Raw genomic sequence first — 24,356 nt, forward strand, 5'->3', positions numbered from 1 at the left:
CATTTGAAGCATCTCTATACATCTTTGCTAGTTTTATCCGTGTTAAGTACCACCGGTACATTATTTTCATATAATTCTCCTTCAGCACACAGCATGCTGTAAATTTTAGGTTCTCCTTCCACAACTTTTCCCAAGATGAAAATTGAATATTATGCCCAATATCTTGTGTCTATTGTATCATTACTGATTTAACTTCTTCATCCTTAGTGTGCCACTCTAGCAACAACTTATACATTTTAGAAACAACTTCACATTATTTTCCAATAAACCTTTTTCAAACCTTGAAATTTCCTTACTAAATCTATTTTTCTTATCAATTTTAAACACATCATTTAATTGGTGCTATTGCAACCATTTTGTTACTAAATGTCTTATATCCTCAAATCTTTTCAACTTTAATTGCTGTTCTACTTCCAATAATAACTCTTTATAGGTTGCCCATTCACTTTTTACATTCGTCTTTTTCAAGGATATCGCTTCCAATGGGGAAAGCCACCATAGTGACTTCTGTTCTAACAGGTTTTTATATTTTCCCCATACACCATAAATTGATTTTCTCACCAAATGATTTAAAAACCATTTGTGCACTTTGGTCGTCTCATACCAAAAATATGCATGACATCCAAATCTGTTATCGTGACCCTCAAGGTCTAGAATATCTGTATTTTTAAAAAGTTATCCATCCCCGCAGCCAGCAGAGGCAGGATGCTTCATAATATACAGTCATACCTTGGATCCCAAACTCCTTGCAAGTTGAACGTTTTGGCTCCTGAATGTTGCAAACCTGAAAGTGAGTGTTCTGGTTTGCAAACCTTCTTTGGAACCTGAATGTCTGACGCGGCTTCCACGGCTTTTGGTTGGCTTCCGATTGGCCTTGGTTTCTGAATGTTTTGGAATTTGAACAGACTTCCAGAACCAATTCCGTTCAACTTCCGAGGTAGCACTGTAATTTCAAACACGGCAGTGAAAATCCACCACTTTCTTTAACACCTGTTAATAGTTTATACTTATTCCTTGGGTTTCCCCCCTGCCAGATAAATCTAGAAACATCTTTTTGCCATTGTTTGACATGTCCCGCTCCGCTGGCTATGGGTATTGTTTGAAATAAAAATAGCATTCTTGGCAATACATTCATTTTCATTATTAGAATTCTTCCCCATAGTGATAAATTCATCCTTCCCCAAACACCCATATTTTTCTTTATTTGTTTCCAGGTTCTTACATAATTATCCTTAAAGATACAGTCATACCTCGGGTTGAAGTATCTTCAGGATAAGTATTTTCGGGTTGTGCGCTGCAGTGACCCAGAAGTGGATGAATCTGCATGCCAAATTTTTGTCCAGAAATTCCCTTAACGTGGCTAACCAGTGCATGTAGATAAATAGGTACTGCTCCGGTGGGAAGGTAAACAGTGTTTCTCTGCGCTCTGGAATCCGTCACAGTGTTCCGTTGCACCAAAAGCAGTTTTGTCATGCTGGCCACAGGACCCAGAAAGCTGTCTGTAGACAAACACACTCATCCCTCGGCCCGAAGTGAGATGAGTGCCGCAACCCCATAGTCACCTTTGACTGGACTTAACCATCCAGGGGTCCTTTACCTTTTCTCTTTTTTTAACCTTTTATTATTGTAACATATTTATATGTTACTGAGCATTTCTGTAATGTTTTTGTTTTAGTTCTCCATTGTTGCTTCCGTTTTCTATACACCACTTAGAGATACTTTAAATATGTTAAATATTCAAATCACTGTTCTGCAAGCACTATTTGGGAAGCCTTTGCTTCTTGGTATATAAAAGGGCAGAGCTACAATGGCATTAGCCTTTGTCGGGGGGCAGAGCCGGACTTGGGGAGGTTACCTCCCCCCCCCCCTAATGTTTAGCTGGAATCTTCTTTCCTGTAGTTTGGATCCATTGCTCCGTGTCCGCTTCTCTGGAGCAGCAGAAAACAACCTTTCTCCCTCCTCTATGTGACATCCTTTTATATATTTGAACATGGCTATCATATCACCCCTTAACCTCCTCTTCTCCAGGCTAAACATGCCCAGCTCCCTTAGCCGTTCCTCATAAGGCATCGTTTCCAGGCCTTTGACCATTTTGGTTGCCCTCCTCTGGACACGTTCCAGTTTGTCAGTGTACTTCTTGAACTGTGGTGCCCAGAACTGGACACAGTACTCCAGGTGAGGTCTGACCAGAGCAGAATACAGTGGCACTATTACTTCCCTTGATCCAGATGCTATACTCCTATTGATGCAGCCCAGAATTGCCTTGGCTTTTTTAGCTGCTGCGTCACACTGTTGGCTCATGTCAAGTTTGTGGTCAACCAAGACTCCTAGATCCTTTTCACATGTACTGCTCTCAAGCCAGGTGTCACCCATCTTGTATTTGTGCCTCTCATTCCCCCCCCCCCCCAAGTGCAATACTTTACATTTCTCCCTGTTAAAATTCATCTTGTTTGTTTTGGCCCAGTTCTCTAATCTGTCATGGAGGGAGAGAAATAGGATCACTGACTTGCTCATAACATCCACATGCCACTTGGTTCTTCTGCTAAAGTTTAGGCATGTATGAGCTGAATGTGCAATCTGCCCCCTGCAGAAACACACACACACACAGCAGCCAATCGTTGCAGAATCACTTTTGCACCTGCACTTTGCATATTTCTATGCTTTGTGCGTGGGACGCGGGTGGCGCTGTGGGTTAAAGCCTCAGTGCCTAGGGCTTGCCGATCGAAAGGTCGGCAGTTCGAATCCCCGCGGCGGGGTGCGCTCCCGCTGTTCGGTCCCAGCGCCTGCCAACCTAGCAGTTCGAAAGCACGTCAAAGTGCAAGTAGATAAATAGGGACCGCTTACTAGCGGGAAGGTAAACGGCGTTTCCGTGTGCGGCTCTGGCTCGCCAGAGCAGCGATGTCACGCTGGCCACGTGACCCGGAATTGTCTTCGGACAGCGCTGGCCCTTGGCCTCTTTGAGTGAGATGGGCGCACAACCCTAGAGTCTGTCAAGACTGGCCCGTATGGGCAGGGGTACCTTTACCTTTACCTTTGGTGGAAAGGGGATGTGGGTGGCGCTGTGGGTTAAACCACTGAGCCTCTTGGGCTTGCCGATCAGAAGGTCGGCAGTTCAAATCCCTGCGATGGGGTGAGCTCCCGTTGCTCGGTCCCTGCTCCTGCCAACCTAGCAGTTCGAAAGCACACCAGTGCAAGTAGATAAATAGGTACCGCTCTGGCGGGAAGGTAAACGGCGTTTCCGTGTGCGGCTCTGGCTCGCCAGAGCAGCGATGTCACGCTGGCCACGTGACCCGGAAGTGTCTTCGGACAGCGCTGGCCCTTGGCCTCTTTGAGTGAGATGGGCACACAACCCTAGAGTCTGTCAAGACTGGCCCGTACGGGCAGGGGTACCTTTACCTTTATGCTTTGTGCAGAAATGCCAACCAATGTGTGGAGGTTGCATGCAGGGGGGGGGGGCTGCAGTCCTGCACTGATTATCCTCTGATTCATAATCAACACAGAGTCTGTATATCTTGGAGCTGCTGGAGCCCTGTATACTCCGGTTGCCGGTGCCTGAACATGATGGGCAGGGCAGCCTCTTCCCTGAAGAATCTTTAGAGCAACAACCGCAATCCTTTATCCATGAACACAACAGCTTGAGGCTCATTCCACAGCCGTGTTATCAGCATTCTTCAATTTCCTCCTGTGTCTGACTGTGGTATTGGCACAGATCCTGGTATTATCCATCTTTATTGTAATTCTCTCACTACATTTGATTGAAAATCTGCGTTAAGCCTTTGAGGCCCTGAAGGCCTCTTCTAATATTACTTTAAACGCCTAAACAAATGCTTGTGCCAAGTTTCATTCTTCGGTCTTGTCATTGAGAATATTTAAACCCTTATTCTAGCTGTAGTAATAAAAAAAGAGGCTAGCTACCAAAATGGCTTTGACTCCTTGTATCTAAGAGACCGCTGTATCCTTTATGTCCTCTTCAAAGCGGAGACCTGGGCAGCTTCCTCACTACCTCACCTGAGGACAAGAACAGAGCAGTCAGAATATGATAGGTGGATAAACATTTCCCTCTTTAGAAAGTGGCTTTTATTGCCACTGTCACAGATCCGCATGAAAACTGCTTCCAGGGCGTCATGGTGCCACTAGGCTTTCAGCAAACAGAATTTTGAGTGTCTTTTGAAACAATTCATGGAGACGAGGGAGGGCTGTGTGAATTCATTCATAATGTGGCAGTCTTCATCCCTGGCCAACAGAATTCTTTACCCCTGGAGCCAGCATCATACCAAAGCATTGTCCAAAAATGAAATAAATGTACCGCTTTAAAAAGCTAGCATGGAATTAAGCTGTGTGTGTTGCGGGGTGAGGACTCCTAGAGTTTTGCACAACTTTATTATTTATTATTATTATTCTGCTTGTTTGTTTGTTTGTTTGCTTGTGTGTGCATGTGTGAAGAATAGAATAGACACACTGTTCACTCTTTTCTATATTCTGTGCCAGAGTTACAGCTTCCTTCTACATCTAAAATTGCAATAATTGAATTAATTTTTCAATGTGCAATTTTACAGCGCGCAGGAAAATTCAACACATGTATTTTTAAACCATAAGTAAAGTTTGAATTTTCTGCAAATATCAAAGCTTTCCTCTTTACGGGGTGGGGGTGGGGGGTGAGACTTCAGTAATAGAAGAAGTTTGATGACTAGAAACCATAAACAGTGGTATTGGAGTACGAGAGCCCGGATTTCCCAGTGGTTGGTTTGGTTTTCTTTTCTTTTAATTGGAAGGTATCTACAGAAGAAAACGGAAAGATAAATAGAACCTTTCAGGCAAAGATATAAGTCAAAGTATGAAAGATTTAATCAAGTCCCAGAAGCATAAATAAATTGCTTATAAAGAAAGGATTTAATTTAGACGAACCTGGAAGCCTCTAAATAGGTGGCCTTGACTCCTTGTGGGCATCATGCGAATCTTTCTGTGTGGTGGCCAAAGTGTTGATAGGTTGTCACTCGGACACCTCCCCTGCAATTGGTGATCAGTAGCAGCTCTGTGACAACTGCAGCAGTTGCTCATGTGGAAAATTAATACCAGGACAGTGATGAATCTATTTCCATCGTTGTGATTTAGCAGCTTGATGAAAGGAAGGCAAGAAACAGGAACAGCATGTAATCATGGGTTGCCTACAGATTTTGTTGGCAGGTAAACTAATTCTGGGACGTGGGTGGCGCTGTGGGTAAAAGCCTCAGTGCCTAGGGCTTGCCAATTGAAAGGTCGGCGGTTCAAATCCCCATGGCGGGGTGCGCTCCCGTTGCTCGGTCCCAGCGCCTGCCAACCTAGCAGTTCGAAAGCACCCCCAGGGGCAAGTAGATAAATAGGGACCGCTTACTGGCGGGAAGGTAAACGGCGTTTCCGTGTGCTGCGCTGGTTCGCCAGATGCGGCTTTGTCACGCTGGCCACGTGACTCGGAAGTGTCTCCGGACAGCGCTGGCCCCCGGCCTCTTGAGTGAGATGGGCGCACAACCCTAGAGTCTATCAAGACTGGCCCGTACGGGCAGGGGTACCTTTACCTTTACCTTTAAACTAATTCTAATACAGGCATTGTTTCCAAGCCCTGGCCTGGGATACACATGTGAATTGACCCTCTTGCATGTGAGTTACCTGGGTCATGGCACTAAGCATAAGAGACAAAAGTGTGCAAGGAAAGTTCAGAGACTTAGGCTAAAATGTTATTTATGCCTTAACCAGGTACTGCATTTGAGACAGAATAACTGTTGATCTCTTAATTTCGTGGCTGCTGAAATTAAGAGACGCCTGCTTCTTGGGAGGAAAGCAATGGCAAACCTAGACAGCATTTTAAAAAGTAGAGACATCACCTTGCCAACAAAGGTCCGTATAGTAAAAACTATAGTCTTCCCAGTAGTGATGTATGGAAGTGAGAGCTGGACCATAAAGAAGGCTGCTCGCCGAAGAATTGACGCTTTTGAATTATGGTGCTGGAGGAGACTCTTGAGAGTCCCATGGACTGCAAGAAGATCAAACGCATCCATTCTTAAGGAAATCAGCCCTGAGTGCTCACTGGAAGGACAGATCGTGAAGCTGAGGCTCCAATACTTTGGCCACCTCATGAGAAGAGAAGACTCCCTGGAAAAGACCCTGATGTTGGGAAAGATGGAGGGCACAAGGAGAAGGGGACGGCAGAGGACGAGATGGTTGGATAGTGTTCTTGAAGCTACCAGCATGAATCTGGCCAAACTGCGGGTGGCAGTGGAAGACAGGAGTGCCTGGCGTGCTCTGGTCCATGGGGTCACGAAGAGTCGGACATGACTAAACGACTAAACAACAACAAACTGTTGATCTGTGGCTGAACCAGTCAGGTAACATGTGTTTCCAGAGTAGGGGATTCATCATTGATGTGTGACAAAACCAGGGAGGAATCCCAAGTCACTGTGGAAGCGCATACTTTCTCCAAGTTCAAACTGAGGACTTTGCATCTCCAGTTAGCAAAGCTGGGAAAGACCTCAGCAGAAAGCAGCTTCCATGTACTCAACAAAAGTTCCTAAAAAGCAGTAATTCTTCCTCCCATGAATGGTGAGTGTGACATATCTCCCCTTCCCCCATATCAGAAGTGATATCACAGGCACTTATTGGATGATCTATTGACATCAATATAAGGCATCGTATTTCTCTCCCTTGCCATTTTGAATGACTCGCCAATACATAAAAGCATATTTTTTAAAATTTGAAGTTATTTATTCTTTCGTTCCTGCACGCATTGCTTCCTTTGAGGCATCCCAAAGCAATGCAAGATATAAAGCAGTTTACATACACAGTGGTTATTTACAGTATATGAAAACAGCTAAAACAATTGCATATATAAAAGCAAAATTACACACACACCTAAAAACACTTTAAAACAACAGCAGCACATATATAAAATCAATTCCACTCCAAGAGAGATACCAACTAAGATAAAGATTTTAGAAGGCTTGTTAAACGAGGAACATCTTTAGCCTGCACTGAAAAGAAGGTCCCTGTCTGGTGAGCAACGGGAGGGACTTCCTAAGGGTAGGTTCCTCCATCCTAAAGGCCTGATTCCAACACGCAGAAATCCCATTCCTGCAGAAGGAACCTGCTGATAGAGCAGTATCTGCAAGACGTTCACTCCTGCAGAACACCGTGGTCATCAGTTGGGCATGTAGGGGAGGAGATGATATTTTAGGTATCCTGGTCTCAAGCTGTGTATACCAAATCCAGCTGGCAGCCAGTGGAATATACACCAAATATACACTGGCAGCCAATGCAGTTGTTTCAGTAGCAGGAAAATATGATGGTGATCTTCTGCCCCACTGAGCAGTCCAGCTCCCACATTCTGCACCAGCTGCCACATCTAGGGCAGCCTCAAGGGCGCATACAGGTATGCAAGCTGTACCAGCTCATGGGTGAAAGTGACCAGCCTATCCTGACTGTAACTCTATAAGCAGCCAAAGCTGTTACAAAGGCCTTCTGGCCACCAGAGGTCACTTCAGATGATGGGCCCAGGAGTAACCGCAGACTATTAACCTGATTCTTTAGGGGAAGTATCACCCTACCCCAAAAGGCAACGGACCCATCTGGACTTGGGAACCACTTAGGCACAGTGCCTCCATCTTGTCAGGATTCAGAGGCAGTTTACTGGAGTTCATCCAGCCCACCGCCAAGCCCAGGCCTCTCCTGATTCTGATGTTACAGGGAAATAGAGCCCTACCCTCCAAGTGACCCGATTTTCCAGGCACAGCCCTGGAATTACGAAAGCCATCCAGGTTTCCAATTTGATCCCAGAATGCCCCAATTGCCCATGTCAGTGCCACTGCCACCACGCTCAGGGAAGAGGATGAGCAAGTACTTGTCCCAAGTGACGGTGGCTTCAACTGTGAGGGAACACCCTGTTGCCTCTCCGGGGCCACCGCTGCCAGCCTCCTCCCTTGGGCAGCTTGTAGCAACTACTGGAGACTACTGGAGAGAGGGGAAGGGGGAGAAGAGGCTGAGGCCACCGGGGCCTGGCCCCACTTGACCCTGGGTGGGAAGAAAGGCATAGCAGAGTGGAGCGTGTTTTTTAAAAAAATTATGCTATGTGTGTCCGCGCCTAATTTGACCTTTCTCAAATTTAGTTATTCATAGAATCATAGAATCATAGAGTTGGAAGAGACCACAAGGGCCATCGAGTCCAACCCCCTGCCAAGCAGGAAACACCATCAGAGCACTCCTGACATATGGTTGTCAAGCCTCTGCTTAAAGGCCTCCAAAGAAGAAGACTCCACCACACTCCTTGGCAGCAAATTCCACTGTCGAACAGCTCTTACTGTCAGGAAGTTCTTCCTAATGTTTAGGTGGAATCTTCTTTCTTGTAGTTTGGATCCATTGCTCCGTGTCCGCTTCTCTGGAGCAGCAGAAAACAATCTTTCTCCCTCCTCTATATGACATCCTTTTATATCATATATATTGGTGTGGGGTTTTTTGGTTTTGTAAAATAAGATCCGGATTAAGAGGTTTTCTCAGGATGCTGTGTCCCACTTGCTCTTCTTCTGATAGGGGAGGGGACAACAAAATGGGGGTCGAGGAGGGTCAGTTGCAGGGGAGTGAGAAATGTTCCTAATTTCATCTAAGGAATGTTAGAGGGTATGGCAGTGGTTGAATTCATTCTCATAATATAAAAATGAGTGTATTACAACAATGCCTGTAGCACAATAGAGGAAAGCAGACTCGCCACAGCAGACAGGGCCTTTCATCTGGAATCAGCCTTATAGAAATGCAAATCAAAGACATAAAAATGAAAGTCGTCTATAATGGAGTTAAACAGGTGTGCAAATTGACCCTGTGCACTTATTCTCAGGTAAACGTGCATAGAATTGCAGCTTTAGGGCATGCCCAGAATATGCTGTGGGGGGTGTGCTGAGAGTTTACAAGCTGATCTTCAAGTTTTGAATGCAATAAAAGCGTTATTTCCCATCCCAAGGGGCGCCGTGATTTGTGACAAAGAGCTGCTAGCTCAGCTGAATGCACCCTTTGGGGAGAGAAAATGGATGGCCACGTCTAGTTCTTCCCCACACTGTGTAAATATCACTTTTGCAAAAGGAGAAAGCCTGCTGTAAGTATACATGTTTATGATAGCTAGATGGGATGGAGGTCATAGAATCATAGAATCATAGAGTTGGAAGAGACCACAAGGGCCATTGAGTCCAACCCCCTGCCAAGCAGGAAACAAGTCCTTTCCCTTGCCTCCAATATGCATATGGAAATAATCAGTGGGTTAGAGAAAAGGAATAAGCCAGCCTGGCCAATCTGGTGCTTCCAGGTGTTTTAGATGACAACTCCGCCAGATCCAGCCAAGTTGTCCTCCAAAACATCTGCAGGGCATTAGGCTGGCAAAGGCTGGCACAGTCAATTACGTTTTCTCAAATATAAAGTTGGCATATACGATCTGAGAAGCAGCATGTTTGAATGGATGTAGTGTTGCAGACAAAGCTAGAAAATTGGTCCCCTAAAAACCAGCCCAGCTCTAAAGTGTGGTGCTGATAATGCCAAGGTTGCAGGTTCGATCCCTGTATGGGACATCTGCGTATTCCTGCATTGCAGGGGGTTGGACTAGATGATCCTCAGGGTCCCTTCCAATTCTATGATCCTAAAGCTGCAATTCTGTGCACACTGACCTGAAAGTAAGGAAACCAAAGTGGACCTTCTTCTTAGGAAACATGTATAAATTCAGTTTAGAACTCATCAACAAGTAATTCTTCTTCCACCTCACAGTCCAGTCCAGAAGGCTATAAAGTTCAAGAACGACCCAAAAGACAGTGAAGAGTCTATTCCCATGCTTGCTTGCTTGCTCAGAAGTCGCCTTTGTTCAATGGGGCTACTTTGAAGCAACCATTTCCAGAGGGGTAGCCCTGTTTGCTGAAGCGAAATCATGTAAGCATCACTGGATTACAGCCTTAGTTTCACACTGCTTTGCTTATCTACCTTTCACTTCTTCACTTAAGTTAAGAAAAACAGTTGCAGCAACAGAGGTTCGCATTCCACAGATTCCTTCTCCTTACACATTCCTCCTGCTCAGGCCCACGCCTCTTTCCCTGCATGCAGTATTTCACCGCTGGAGGCTTTTCTCAGCAAATATATGGTACTTCTGATACTATCACCTGCCAAATTTCCTATGTCATGCAGCCTTGGAGATTATGACCCTTAAAAGGGATCTGGGCTCTTGTTACTGCAAAAAATTGTAGATCCGACTTTCTTTTCTTTAATGCGGAAACTGACAGACTGAGCTGTTCTGTGTGACACCGAAATGTAGAAATCAGAATTTAGGTCACTCATTCATTCATTCATTCATTCATTTGATTTACTGTATATACCGCCCTTCATCCAAGAATCACAGAGTGGGTTACAATGTAAGAACACAAAATTTGTAACATAATAGAATTTTTAAAAAGATTTTGCTGGACAAAAACAGATTTTGAGAAACAGGAGTTTTCTTTTTCTTTTCTTTTTTAGTCATCTTTACTGAATTAAAATACAAATATATATACATAAAAGGTAAAGGTAAAGACTGGCCATTAGGTCCAGTCGCGGATGACTCTGGGGTTGAGCACTCATCTCGCTTTACTGGCCGAGGGAGCCGGCGTACAGCTTCCGGGTCATGTGGCCCGCATGACTAAGCCGCTTCTGGCGAACCAGAGCAGCGCACGGAAACGCCGTTTACCTTCCCACCAGAGTGGTACCTATTTATCTACTTGCACTTTGATGTGCTTTCGAACTACTAGGTTGGCAGGAGCAGGGACCGAGCAACGGGAGCTCACCCCGTCGTGGGGATTCGAACCGCCGACCTTCTGATTGGCAAGTCCTAGGCTCTGTGGTTTAACCCACAGTGCCACCCGTGTCCCTCTATATATACATACATTGAGATAAAAAAGAAAAGATTCTTTCTATGATTCTATGATTTCTATGATTCTATGATTCAACTCTATGATTCTATGATTCTATGATTAAGGTGAAAAAAGAAAAAGGAAGAAAGAAAATATACCCCCAAAAAAGAATTTGCATTATTATACAATCATTCATTGAATTCCTAAATAAAAGACTTCCAGTTCTTCTTATTGTACTTTTATTGTTATTTACATTTAACGCACAGACTCCTATTACCCTGATTTGTTTTCATGTACTCTAGTAAATTAACATTTACACATTGTGTTTTACAAGGATCTGTTTAGTTCGGAAAGAAGATTGTTATTTGAACAATATGTTTTTAGGTAATCTTTGAATATTTTCAAAGTTAAGAGCGGTAGTCTCGTAATCTGGGGAACTGGGTTCGCTTCCCCGCTCCTCCTCATGCAGCTGCTGGGTGACCTTGGGCCAGTCACACTTCTCTGAAGTCTCTCAGCCCCACTCACCTCACAGAGTGTTTGTTCTTCTTCTTCTAGAAGGGAGGGTTGCCAACAACCCCAAGTTTCAGACCTCATCTAGTATTTTAGGATTTAGGAAAAGTAGTCACAGAATGTGTTCCCCTCTTGCATTGAAACTTGCCTCCTGTAATGAAGTCCTCTCTGCACCCACCCCACTGAAACGTAAAATGGTTGACAAATTGTGAAAATTAAATTTCCACAGCAAATTTTGTTTTTGACCAACTCCTACAATTTAAGAGCTCTATGGGTTATCATCTGAATGTATTTCTTGTTCAAATAATCACTTTAGGCTGCAACCCCAAAGGAATTTACTAGAGAGTAAATCCCATTCAACACTGTGGCACTTCTGAATAGATATGCATGGGCTTGCTCTGATAATCTCAGGCTTCTCCCCAAACGTCTCACTGATTTCAGAGGGATTTACTTTTATGTAAATCTGTATAGGAGTGTAAGTTTTTGCTAGATTCCTGCACTTAGATACACATGCAAGATTGCAGCCTTTGTTTGTATAAGCCTGCTATCTGCCCTCCTCCACTGTGAAGTTTTTGGATTGAATGTCCTACTTGTATCTTGACCTGTGAATTTGAGATGTGGAGATATTATTGTATAAAATGTGTAATTAAATACCTGTTTACATTACGGACTGAACATGTAGCATCCATCCCCTGAGGGACCTTGAGGAAATGAACTAGTGCATTTCATGAAGTTCTCCACGGTGGTAAGTAAATAACTCAAAGGATGTATCAAGGAGCGCTCCAAATGGCCCTGGTGAGCAAAAATACATTTCTGTCCTTTGATAAAGTGAAAGAATAAGAAGTGTCAGTAATAAAATGAAACTTGCAGGAACCAAATGTTTCCCCAAAGAACTGAGTGAAGCAGCTTTATTTGTTCTCTCTTGTTTGTACAAATATATGGCCTTCTCAAAGACATGCCTTGGGGGCATTTAAGAATAATTCTTCTCATATTCCTCATCTGCACTCATAAGAATGGTATTACTATTATTAAGTTGTAAAGTGTTAGCAATGTTATGTTCATGGGATAAAAGAGGGCATTAAATATGAGTTGCCCAGCAGGGGGGTGGCGGTTTTTGAAAGCTTGTGTTTATTTATTCCATTTGTTCCCCAAATTTATTGTTGTAAAATGATGGCAAAAAGCAGCTTAAAAAAAGAAGTAAAGCAAATCTCCCCCAAAGAAATCCACAAAGAGAGCAAATAAAAATGCAATCTGTCATGTGCTACAAACCCAGAATGATCAGACAAGAAGTCTGAGACTGTTGAAATAAAAAAAAAAATGTTGTAACCCATCATAAAATTAAAAAGTGGTGTTAAAAACCAGTTCAGTGGTGTGAGCACGACCACTAAGACAGGCTCCAGAAGGCTGAGTTTTCCTGATGGATGGCAAGTGGAGTACAGAATCCTCAAGAAGAACACAAAGCCTGTACAATGATGGCCAGGTTAATGTTACCTGAATGTCCTTACATGCCGGTCATCCAATTTAAATTGCATTATCAATGCACCATTTATCTGGAGAAAACAGTGATCCTTTACCAGAAAGCATTACAATAGAACAGTAGAACAGGCTTCCACATCTTCTAACCCATCTAGCCAAACACAGCCTAAATGGTTATGGCAGATTTATGAGAGAAGCCATGTCCTTACAACAGAAGAGTGAAACGTCAAAGGCCTGGAAACAATGCCTTATGAGGAACGGCTACGGGAGCTGGGCATGTTTAGCCTGGAGAAGAGGAGGTTAAGGGGTGATATGATAGCCATGTTCAAATATATAAAAGGATGTCACATAGAGGAGGGAGAAAGGTTGTTTTCTGCTGCTCCAGAGAAGCGGACACGGAGCAATGGATCCAAACTACAAGAAAGAAGATTCCACCTAAACATTAGGAAGAACTTCCTGACAGTAAGAGCTGTTTGACAGTGGAATTTGCTGCCAAGGAGTGTGGTGGAGTCTCCTTCTTTGGAGGTCTTTAAGCAGAGGCTTGACAACCATATGTCAGGAGTGCTCTGATGGTGTTTCCTGCTTGGCAGGGGGTTGGACTCGATGGCCTTTGTGGTCTCTTCCAACTCTATGATTCTATGATTCTATGTGACTGTTACCCCACGAGGGAGGAAAGGGGCCGGACTCAGTGGTCCCACCCAACTTTTGTGTCTTGGCTGGCCTGTCAGCCTCATCCACTTGTTGATGTGGAAAGGCAGAAATGGGGAGCCTCTTGCACAGGTAGGATCCTGACAGCATTGCAGAGCTCTAGTTGTGCAGGATTCTCAACCCTGTAGCCAATCCCCTCCAACCGGTAGGGCTCCTGTGCTCATGCACTTCAGATCTTTCTGACCTGCGCCAGTTTGTGGGGGGGGGCAGCCCCACTCTCTCCTCCTGCAATTGTAATCACATGAGGGGAGAGCAACCTCATGTTTCCTTTAATTGCTATAAGACTTCTTTTATGACTGTATATCATAAAGGGGGGGGGGGGCTGGATTCAATGTTACTTCCTGATTTACCACTTTCTGCTCTGAAATGTAGTCATCACAGAATAGCAGGTCTTAAATGGCTGTAGTGAATTGTATTACCAGTGCCAAGGTATTATTTACTCAAAGCCGGTTCCAATATTTATCTGAGGGGATGAGAAATCCAAACAGAAAATAAAACCCGGCACTGAGAATTTTCCAAATACCGCTCGAGGAAATTGCCGCTTGGTTCTGCTCTGTAATCAGCCACCGTAAACTGTCTGGATAGTGTTTCAGTTGTTGCATTTTGCATGTGAAGACCACACATATTAAAGATGAGGAGAAAACACATGTAGGGATCATACAAGTCTCAGGGCAAGTAAATTACTGTTAAGTGCAAATCCTTTGATTCTTGGATAGCCAGATGGCCAGCCATGTGTTTTCAATTATAAATCTAAACAGGAATAATAAAAGTGGGGTTTCCATAGCATTCCTTTTTCATTTGCTTGGAAATCCATTCTCAGCACTTCAAGATTTAATAATTGGTTCTTCTATCAACCTCTCCCTTTAAGTACATTGTGTATGTATGCATGTACGTATAGTAAAAGCTATGGTTTTCCCAGTAGTGATGTATGGAAGTGAAAGCTGGACCATAAAGAAGGCTGATCGCCGAAGAATTGAAGCTTTTGAATTATGGTGCTGGAGAAGACTCTGGAGAGTCCCATGGACTGCAAGAAGATCAAACCTATCCATTCTGAAGGAAATCAGCCCTGAGTGCTCACTGGAAGGACAGATCCTGAAGCTGAGGCTCCAATACTTTGGCCACCTCATGAAATGAGAAGACTCCCTGGAAAAGACCCTGATGTTGGGAAAGATGGAGGGCACAAGGAGAAGGGGACGACAGAGGACGAGATGGTGGGACAGTGTTCTCGAAGCTACAAATATGAGTTTGACCAAACTGCGGGAGGCAGTGGAAGACAGGAGTGCCTGGCGTGCTCTGGTCCAGGGGGTCACGAAGAGTCGGACACGACTAAATGACTAAACAACAACAACAATGCATGTACGTGGGGAGGGGGAGAGAGAGAGAGAATAGTGCCCTTTCCTGACCTGAACTGGCTAGTGCTTCAAAAAGGTTATCAAATATGGCAACATTCAAAGTGGTGTCATAACTGGGAAACAATTTCAAATCTGAATAGCTCTGGAGTTTTGTCATCTAATGCTTCAATTCTGCAAGCAATTAATGTGATTCAGTAAGCCTTCAACTTACACACATTTAACTTGTGCATATTCAGTTTTATGTGTGTGGCCCAAAAAAAAGAAAAAGAAAAAGGGGGGTGGAAATCAGGGGGGAGGGGCTCTGAAAAAGGGACTTCGGCAATCCCACCCGCCATTGAATCCAGTGTGCTTTGACTATACATGATTTTGGCTTTAGGCACAATCTTTGGACCGTAAACCCTGCAAAAGTTGTGGGCTCACTGTACTCAATGCTGAAACTAGAGTTGTGCAATAAAGAACATGTTTTTCATCTGGAGCAGAACAGTAGATTTCTGTCAGGCGGCAGAGGAGCCAACCCCTATGGCAGGCTGCCAGGAACAGACAAGACAAGGAAAAATCCTTACCATCTGCTTTTATTCAGTATTCACAGAAAGAGGCTTGGGAATGCAGCCTCTCAGAATAATGACGTTGTCCCTAGTGAATCTCTCCCACTTCTTCATGAGTCATCACTACGGGTGAAGTGAAGAAGTGAAACGTGCCCTCTGCCTTTGAGCTCTTTGCTCTCCTACTTTCAAGGCCCACCAGGTTCTGGGAGGGGGGTCTGGAATGCTTTCTAAAGACACTGAGTCCGTCAGCTATCACTCCCCTGGTGCTTCTTCCTCCTCCTCCTCTCCCATTATTTCCCAGCTTTTCCTCTCCTCTGCCTCTGACCTGTGACCTCCCTCAACCCCCTGTTGTAATTCTGAACTGTCTTCTTCTTCTCTGAAAGGGTCAGGCTGGAGAGGCAGTCTCCCCCATTCCTCCTCTGCCCAGTCCCTGACAATTTCTTTGGATATATAAAACAACTGGCTCTTTAAATACCAATCACTTTAGACACAATCCAAAAATTAGTCACTAATAAGTTGCAATGAAAGAAGATGCACTGCAATTTTATACTGTTTATCCAAAGGTTAGTCCTACTGAGTTCAGTGTAACTTTCTCCCTACCTGTGATAGGGTTGCGCTGCAATCTTAGTCACAAATGCGTTCCATTCCATTGCTTTCACATAAACTCAGTCTTGGCAAGCATTTTCTGGCTTGTGCCCAGAGCTATTTAACAATATTTTATGCAAAAGGAAGATGTATTTTCACAAGAATATGGAAAAAGTTTGTTATGATTTAACAGCGCACTGCTGGTACAAGTGGGAATAGAGCATGATGCAACTGACTGCTACACTCTTAATGATTTGGGGTTTGTTGAAATAATGATGGTTAAAAATGGAGGGATCGTAAGAAGCTGTGGTAAATTTCATGGTAATTTCTAGTTATGACAGTCAGATACTATGGAGGTTTTTTGTCCCTTCCTCCATTTATTTACATAGAAACACTGAACACTAATTAAGTTATCAGTAGCAGAAGTGTCTGGGGACACGGGTGGCGCTGTGGGTTAAACCACTGAGCCTAGGGCTTTCCGATCAGAAGGTCAGCGGTTCGAATCCCCGCGACAGGGTGAGCTCCCGTTGCTCGGTCCCTGCTCCTGCAAACCTAGCAGTTCAAAAGCACGTCAAAGTGCAAGTAGATAAATAGGTACCACTCCGGTGGGAAGGTAAACGGCGTTTCCATGCGCTGTTCTGGTTCGCCAGAAGTGACTTAGTCATGCTGGCCACATGACCCGGAAGCTGTACGCCGGCTCCCTTGGCAAGTAAAACGAGATGAGCGCCGCAACCCCAGAGTTGGCCACGACTGGACCTAATGGTCAGGGGTCCCTTTACTTTTACCTTTAACACATGCAAATCCTGAAGCTTGCAAGAGAGAAAACATTTTATAAAATATTTTTATTCATTCTGCCCTGATAGATCTATCCCAAGATTAGATTTGTGAGATTCTTAAAAGAGTTCAGCTATTAAAAATGGCTGTTGTGCTGTGGAGTCTATTCATGAACTAAGCAGGAGCGGCAATATTTTGAGAGAAAGGTGATCCATTATTATTTATTATTTATTATCAAGCTATAATAAGAAGAGTTTGGATTTGATATCCCGCCTTTCACTCCCTTTAAGGAGTCTCAAAGCGGCTAACATTCTCCTTTCCCTTCCTCCCCCACAACAAACACACTGTGAGGTGAGTGGGGCTGAGACGCTTCAAGGAAGTGTGACTGGCCCAAGGTCACCCAGCAGCTGCATGTGGAGGAGCGGAGACGCGAACCCGGTTACCCAGATTACAAGACTACCGCTCTCAACCACTACACCACACTGGCTCTCTGGGATGGAGGCAGGGCCATAACAAGGGGGTGGTGAATTGGGCCCTGGCCGGGGCGCAGGCAAGGGAGGGGCGCAAAATCGGCTTTAAAATATGTTGATAAATAAAAATATTGATTATTGCCTCATAAGAAAAGGTTTTAAATAGAGGGTTAATTGAATGGGTGGAGGGTTGGAGGAGAGGAGGAAAGAAGAGCTAATTTGTCCGTGGCTGGGGGGCGCAATCTGGATGGTTCTGCCAGGGGCACAAGATCACCCAGCTATGGCTCTGGATAGAGGATGCCACTTAAAATACTGTCTATTAATTTTAGTTAAAAACCTTAGAACCGCATTGCTGTCTCATAGGAACTAAAACAAATAAAAATGAAACTGGTTATGTTGCTCTAATTGAAGAAATGACTGCCTGATTTCACTAGGGGACAAATTTCAAATATACAAAGAAGCTTTAATGACTGCATAGGAAAAGAAATACTAGCTAAAACATAATTGAATATGAACCACGTTGGACAGGCCTACAGTACTATAGCATCAGGTAATTTAAGTTTAACCAAATTAATTCAAAAGACAGCCAAACTTTCAGAAATGTAATGGTCCCCTACTATGCACTTATATCCAATTGAATTTTTGGCATAGATATTCCCTGTGGCACACAAATTAAATTAATCCAAAGTGGAATAGACATAAATCAACATAGCACAGGGCAATGATAGAAAGCTGATAGGATTTGTCAAAGTGTGGAATTTCTTTCTTTGAAGACAGTATCTCAGTGAAATAAATCCAAAGGATTTCCCCCCCCCACAAAGAAAAACCTGTTCAACAGGTTCAACAAAACATTCTGTGAGGTTCCCTTGACACGATTGGTTTTTTCATTAGGTTTTACTCCTTTATCTCAGCACAATGGAAGAATGCTGTCATGGGCCCTCGGCTCAATTTTCCACAGTAGAATCTAGTGTCTAAGCCTTGAATCCTCACTACCCCAGAACACGGCCAGACATGTGTGGCACCTGAGGTGACCCATAAAAGGGGACCCACTCCCCGCCAGGAAAGAAACGGCTATATGAAGATCTACATCAGGAACAAGGGGGGAATAAAGATATACATTGGGATCTAATGCCCAGTAGATTCCGCAGCCCGAGACAGTTGCCTCACCTTGCCTCATGGGTGGGCCTGTCTATGAAGCATAGCTGCCAAGCTTCCCTTTTTTGTGGGAAATTCCCTTATTCCTGCGCCATTCCCACTACTATCCTGGATTGTTAGATATCCCGTAGACTGTCCCTGGGACAGGTGAGGCTGCTGATCCCTTATTTTTGAGGCTGCTGGTCCCTTATTTTCAAATCTGAAAGTTGACAGCTATGCTATGAAGCCATGTGAAAAGTAGCCACATGTAGCCATGCTCTGTCTGTAAGGAATTCTGGAGGCTTCCCCAGAGACAGGCAGAGGAAGCTAGAAAGGCAACTAACAAGAAATACTGAAAGCAATGTATGTGGCAAAAAGAGAGAGAGGAAACTCTGAATGAATGGGAGTTACAGATTTAGTGGTTAATTTTGGTAAGCAGATAATTGGGAGGAAAAGGAGCACAAAAACAAACCATGGAGAGGAATGCATGCGGTGCTTCCCAGTTGCTGGAAACCACAGGAAAGCAGTGCTCTCTGCTTTTGTCCTGCTTATAGGTTTTCCACAGGAATCTGGTTGGCCACTGGCCTCATCCAGGAGGCTTTCCATATGTTCCTTTGCTTCCCTTTGCATTGCCTGTGCTATCCTCCAGCTTTCTCTGCCTGTCTTCAGGACAGCCTTCAGAATTCTCAGCATTGACGTAGGAAATTGCAAGGTGTGGGAATGTTCTGGGGTGCAGGAGAGGATATATTGTGAGATTATATCCTAATCCAACTTGTGCTGACAAGTTCCCAAAATATCAGCAGAGTTTATGGACATTCCCCTTTAAGTTCACAACGGTAACGTGTGCACAGGTTTGCTAGAACCTCTATAATAATTACTCTGGTAATTTCCCCTTTGTTCCCTCTTAAAATTCAAGACACGACACAGTCTTCATAAACGTATAAAAGAGTTTACTCACGTTCTGTTCACAATATGATCCCAGAAGGCAGACAGCTTAAAAAGGTTACATACATTCAGAATCTATCTCGTAGCAAGATAGTCCTTATCTCCTCTCTTGGCTGGGAGCCAAGAGAGCATCCTTAGATGTTTCCTCATCGAAGGAAGATGGTAGAGAGAGAGTGGCTGCCTGCCCTGTGCTTTTATCATTTACCTGCACAGGTGAGGCCACACCCACCTCTGGTCATATGCAGAGGAAGTCCGTCCCCAGGAAGTTTACCTGCTTGCTAGACAGACATCCCTCCCCGTGTTCTAACATGTACACTCTAGGAATGTTGTCACTGACTGCTCCTGTGTTTTACATCCCACACAAGGTGTATCCCTGAGCTCTGACCAATTACAGTTTCCTATGGAGGTTTACCTGTCAATGGCAGCTTTCAAATTCAACAGCAAGTTTAAACCTGTAATTTGTGTCTTAGCCCTAACAAAATTTCCAGGTGCAGACATAAATAAATATTGGTTGAGTGGCAGTATAATTTAAATAACTACTCTGCAAATGCACTGGGCTTATCTCAGGAGATGAAGTCTGCATATTTGCAAGCAAATATTCCACAGCCATTGTCATTCAACTGCTGTGGAATTCCATGTGGTTTCACACCATAAAGTGTCCATCAAGAAGCATTTATGTCTAGTTCTCTGCTGGCTTTGTTTCCCTCCTGCAGAAACTGTACCAGTCTCTTACAAATCATGAGGCTGTTTTGTACCATCAAGTAAAAATATTTGGCAGCCTCTTTCTTCATATTTATAACTACTAATGCCTAATTTCCTCCAGTATGAATGGGCACAGTTCTAGGACAAATCAACTTCCATCTCCTCACTATATTATAGCATTGAAAATTTAGCTGGGGGAAGGTAGAAGAAAGCATTGAAAACATAAAAAAACTGGAAATTCCAAATGTTTATTTCTCTCCACCAGAATATCCATCTTGAGGTGTAATGGCCGCACCATTGGGACACTGCTGATTTTTTTAATGGCTTCACATGTACTGTTCAGTTTTAAGACATCAGTCAAAATGCCATGGCTCAGCCTATTTGCTCTCTCTATATATACAAATATTGATAAGGTTGTGAAGGCAGTCAACCGGTTTGTCCAACATCATACATTTTCATAAAATCATAGAATTTTAGAATTGGAAGGGACCCCAGGGGTCATCTAGTCCAACCCCCTGCAATGCAGGAATCTCAGCTAAAGCATCCCTGACAGATGGCCGTACAACCTCTGCTTAGAAACCTGCAAGGAAGGAGGGTCCACCACCTTCCAAGGGAGTCCCTTTTACTGTCAATGTTAGGGGACATTCGGCACAGAAACATTTGTGTATACCTTTAAGAAGTTTCTGGGATTAATTGGCTGCAGCTGGCCGTTGCTGTAAAAGAAAAAGCTGAGTTTTGTAGCCTGCTTGCAGGAATAACACCCACCAGAGTTTGAGTTTATTGTTTTGTAATAAAGTCTTCGTTTGAGTTTGGGTTTTTACACCTATGTCTTCTGGAGTCACTCTGTCCTCTGCCACCGGCTGGAAATCTCCCTCCAATAGGTTATGGGCCCAGTCCCCAGTCCTGAGTGGGCAGAGACAGAGCGCGAAAAGAACCCAGAGACTGGAAGCAACTCAGAATTTCTCAAGCAGCTGGCTGTGTGAAGGCATCGGCAGGGAGAGTCTGAGACCAGGAGCCGAACATTTCTTCAAGCCACGTGTGAGTAAGGACTGAGTGGAGAGCTGAAGGCTGGGTGGAGCCATGGCTGGACTTGGAGCTGGAGCTCAAGGGGGAGCTTCCTATTTTCCAGTAGAGAAACTGGGAGAGTCCAATTATATGTCATGGAGTTTATAGATGCAGGTGTTTTTAAAGAAAGAACAATGTTGGACTGTTATTGTTAACCCTCCTGTAAAAGAGGAGGATGAAGAAGTAGATGAAGCAGACCAAAGGCTGGAGGACAAAGCCTATGCCAATTTAATTTTGAGTTTAGAGAAGTCTCAGTTATCTCATGTGCGAGACCTTGAAACAGCAAGTGAGATTTGGCAAGCACTGAGAGTGATACACATTAGAGACACTGCTGGCAGCACCCACCAGAGTTTGAGTTTATTGTTTTGTAATAAAGTCTTCGTTTGAGTTTGGGTTTTTACACCTATGTCTTCTGGAGTCACTCTGTCCTCTGCCACCGGCTGGAAATCTCCCTCCAATAGTCAAACAGCTCTTACTGTCAGAAGTTCTTTCTGATGCTAAGTCAGAATCTCCTTTCTTATAACTTGAATCCATTTATTCAGGTCCTGGCCTCCAGAGCAGGAGAAAACAAGCTTGCTCCATTTTCCATGAGGCAGGCCTTCAGATATTTGAAGACGGCTCTCATATCATTCTTCTCTTTTCCAGGCTAAACATACCCAGCTCCTTCAACCATTCCTCATAAGGCTTGATTTCCAGATCCTTGATCTTCTTGGTTCCCCTCCTCTGCATCTGTTCCAGCTTGTCAACATCCTTCTTAAATTGTGGTGCCCAGAACTAGACACAGTATTCTAGGTGTGGTCTGATCAAGGAAGAATAGAGTGGTACTATTACTTCCCTTGATCAGGACACTATACTTCTGTTGACGCCGCCTAGATTAGCATTAGATTTATTATTATTATTATTATTGCTGCTCCATCACACTGTTGACTCATGTTAAGCTTGTGGTCTATGAAGACCCCTAGATCCTTTTCACATGTGCTACTAGTAAACCATCTTATATTTGTGTACCTGTTTCTTCCTGCCTAAGTGTGAAACCCTATTGACATTCATTTTGTTAGTTTGGGCCTAGTTCTCTAATCTGTCATCATGAATCCTGATTATGTCTTCTGCAGCATTAGCTACCCCTCCCAGATTTTGTCCTTCTATCTCAAGTAGAGTGTGTCTTCTGCATGAAGATCCATTCTGCACCAGGCTTAATCTAAGTGACACTTCCTACAATAGGCCGAAAACTGCTTTGCACTGTTTCCTGTACAACTAAGTTTTCAGTTTCTGAAGATTTTTCTGCTACTGTCATTGAGCTGTTTACATCTCTTAAAGTTTATTAAAGTATCAAAGTTTCTGACACCATTTCTTGGTGTCTCAAACGAAGCAACATCTATTTCTACACACTGGCTGGGTTTTAGTGGACTGGTTTTAGGGCTGAAGAAAAAACCCTGCTGAAACTTCCCCTGAGGGACTAAGAATGGGATTCAGCAGCGTGAGTTTCAAGGTGCCAGATTAGTGGAATACGGTCAAAGAAAATTAATTTGATATTCGGAAATGGATGAATGATGAGCAACGATGATATGAAGATGGGAAGTATGTATAGCTATCTTCACAAGAGCTACATGCTACCTGCTGTTTCCAGACACTGGCCATGGGCTCATAGGTCAGCAACCATCTCAATTTCTGGCTTTGTCTAATCACAGTTTTCCAGCACATTCAGTTTAGGCAGACTATTGTTGAAGAAACTCTGAGATAGAGGAGAGAACTGGTGCAGAAGAATAGAGAAGAGCACAGGTGCCGAGTTCTGCCCAAATTTGAGGGGGCTGGCATGCATCTGTGTAGTGAGGTGAGGTGAGAATAAAGGTAAAGGTACCCCTGCCCGTACAGGCCAGTCTTGCCAGACTCTAGGGTTGTGCGCTCATCTCAGTCTAGAGGCCGGGAGCCAGCGCTGTCTGAAGACACTTCCGGGTCACGTGGCCAGCGTGACAAGCTGCATCTGGCAAGCCAGCGCAGCACACGGAACGCCGTTTACCCTCCTGCGGTCCCTATTTATCTACTTGCACCCGGGGGTGCTTTCGAACTGCTAGGTTGGCAGGCGCTGGGACCTAGCAACGGGAGCGCACCCCGCCGCGGGGATTCGAACCGCCGACCATGCAATCGGCAAGTCCTAGTCGCTGAGGTTTTACCCACAGCACCACCGTGAGAATATTCTCGAGAATGAGAATATTCCCTGCTAGAAAATTCTCTGGAGAATATTCTCCACAGACTGTAAATGTTCTAACGTAAGAACCAGTTTTACAACCCGCATTTTAAAAATCTAGTAAATAATAAGTCAAGCTGTGATACAGTCTGACATCATGCGGTGGGTGGAGGCCCGAGGGAAACCATCAGGGAGCGCTCTGGCCTTGAGCCTCTACCTGGCACAAGGATAGAAGCGCCTCCCTTATGGATCCTTCTAACGGGATACCACACCATCAAGGGGGGGGGGGAGGCTCCCAGTTACCCTTCTGCCAAAGACTAGGGACTTACCCAATGCCATATGCACCAGAAGTTGTGACAATTGCTATGAGGAAGGCCAAACCCTCAGAAGGGCCCAATTTGTCTGATGGGAGAAATTTCTCCCTGGCCCTGAATACCATAAGAACCATAGCAAGGTCAATCCAGGAACAGCACAGTTGCAAAGCAGAACACTATATAATGAATTATGGGAGGGTGGGAGAGAGATCTGAAGCCAACCTGGCTGAGATCAGGCTGAGACCAACCTGGCTTTTTCTCCTCAGGAAGTGGACTTGAGTGAGGACTCCAGGAGTCTGACTCAGCCCCCCCCCCATGGCAATGCCCCCAAGTCCACCCATGATTGGTCAAAGATTGCAAGCAGGTGAATTTGAATCCTGGGGCCAGTGGGAGAGCCTATAGTGTTTCCCAATGACCACCGGAGCCACACCATGGGACAGAGGATGGCAGTGGAGGTGGTACCAGACCTCAAACACCGGGTTGCTTTTTTTCATGCTTTCTGTGTAACTGTGAAGCTGGAGTTCATGTGTTTCAGACATGCAGAACACAAAGAGAGGGCACAGAGGTAACTCCTTCTTCATATCTCTTACTTGTTTGCAATGTGCAAATCCACTCACAAAGTACAGTGGTGCCTCGCAAGACGAAAAGAATCCGTTCCGCGAGTCTTTTCGTCTTGCGGTTTTTTCGTCTTGCTAAGCAAGCCCATTAGCGGAT

At 44.4% G+C, this 24,356-nt stretch overlaps 1 long non-coding RNA gene across 1 annotated transcript; it reads right to left on the reverse strand.

Moving 5' to 3' along the window:
• Window positions 1-3,473: 3,473 nt before the first annotated feature.
• LOC310684177 lies at window positions 3,474-9,979 on the reverse strand. Its single transcript, XR_014514708.1, has 3 exons — window positions 9,672-9,979; window positions 4,906-5,115; window positions 3,474-4,008 (listed from the first exon to the last, which is right to left on the reverse strand). It is a non-coding gene; the product is annotated as an uncharacterized lncRNA (long non-coding RNA).
• Window positions 9,980-24,356: the final 14,377 nt, after the last annotated feature.

The sequence above is a fragment of the Podarcis tiliguerta genome (assembly GCF_965153285.1).
Source record: "Podarcis tiliguerta genome assembly, chromosome: 1".
Classification (NCBI taxonomy): domain Eukaryota; kingdom Metazoa; phylum Chordata; class Lepidosauria; order Squamata; family Lacertidae; genus Podarcis; species Podarcis tiliguerta.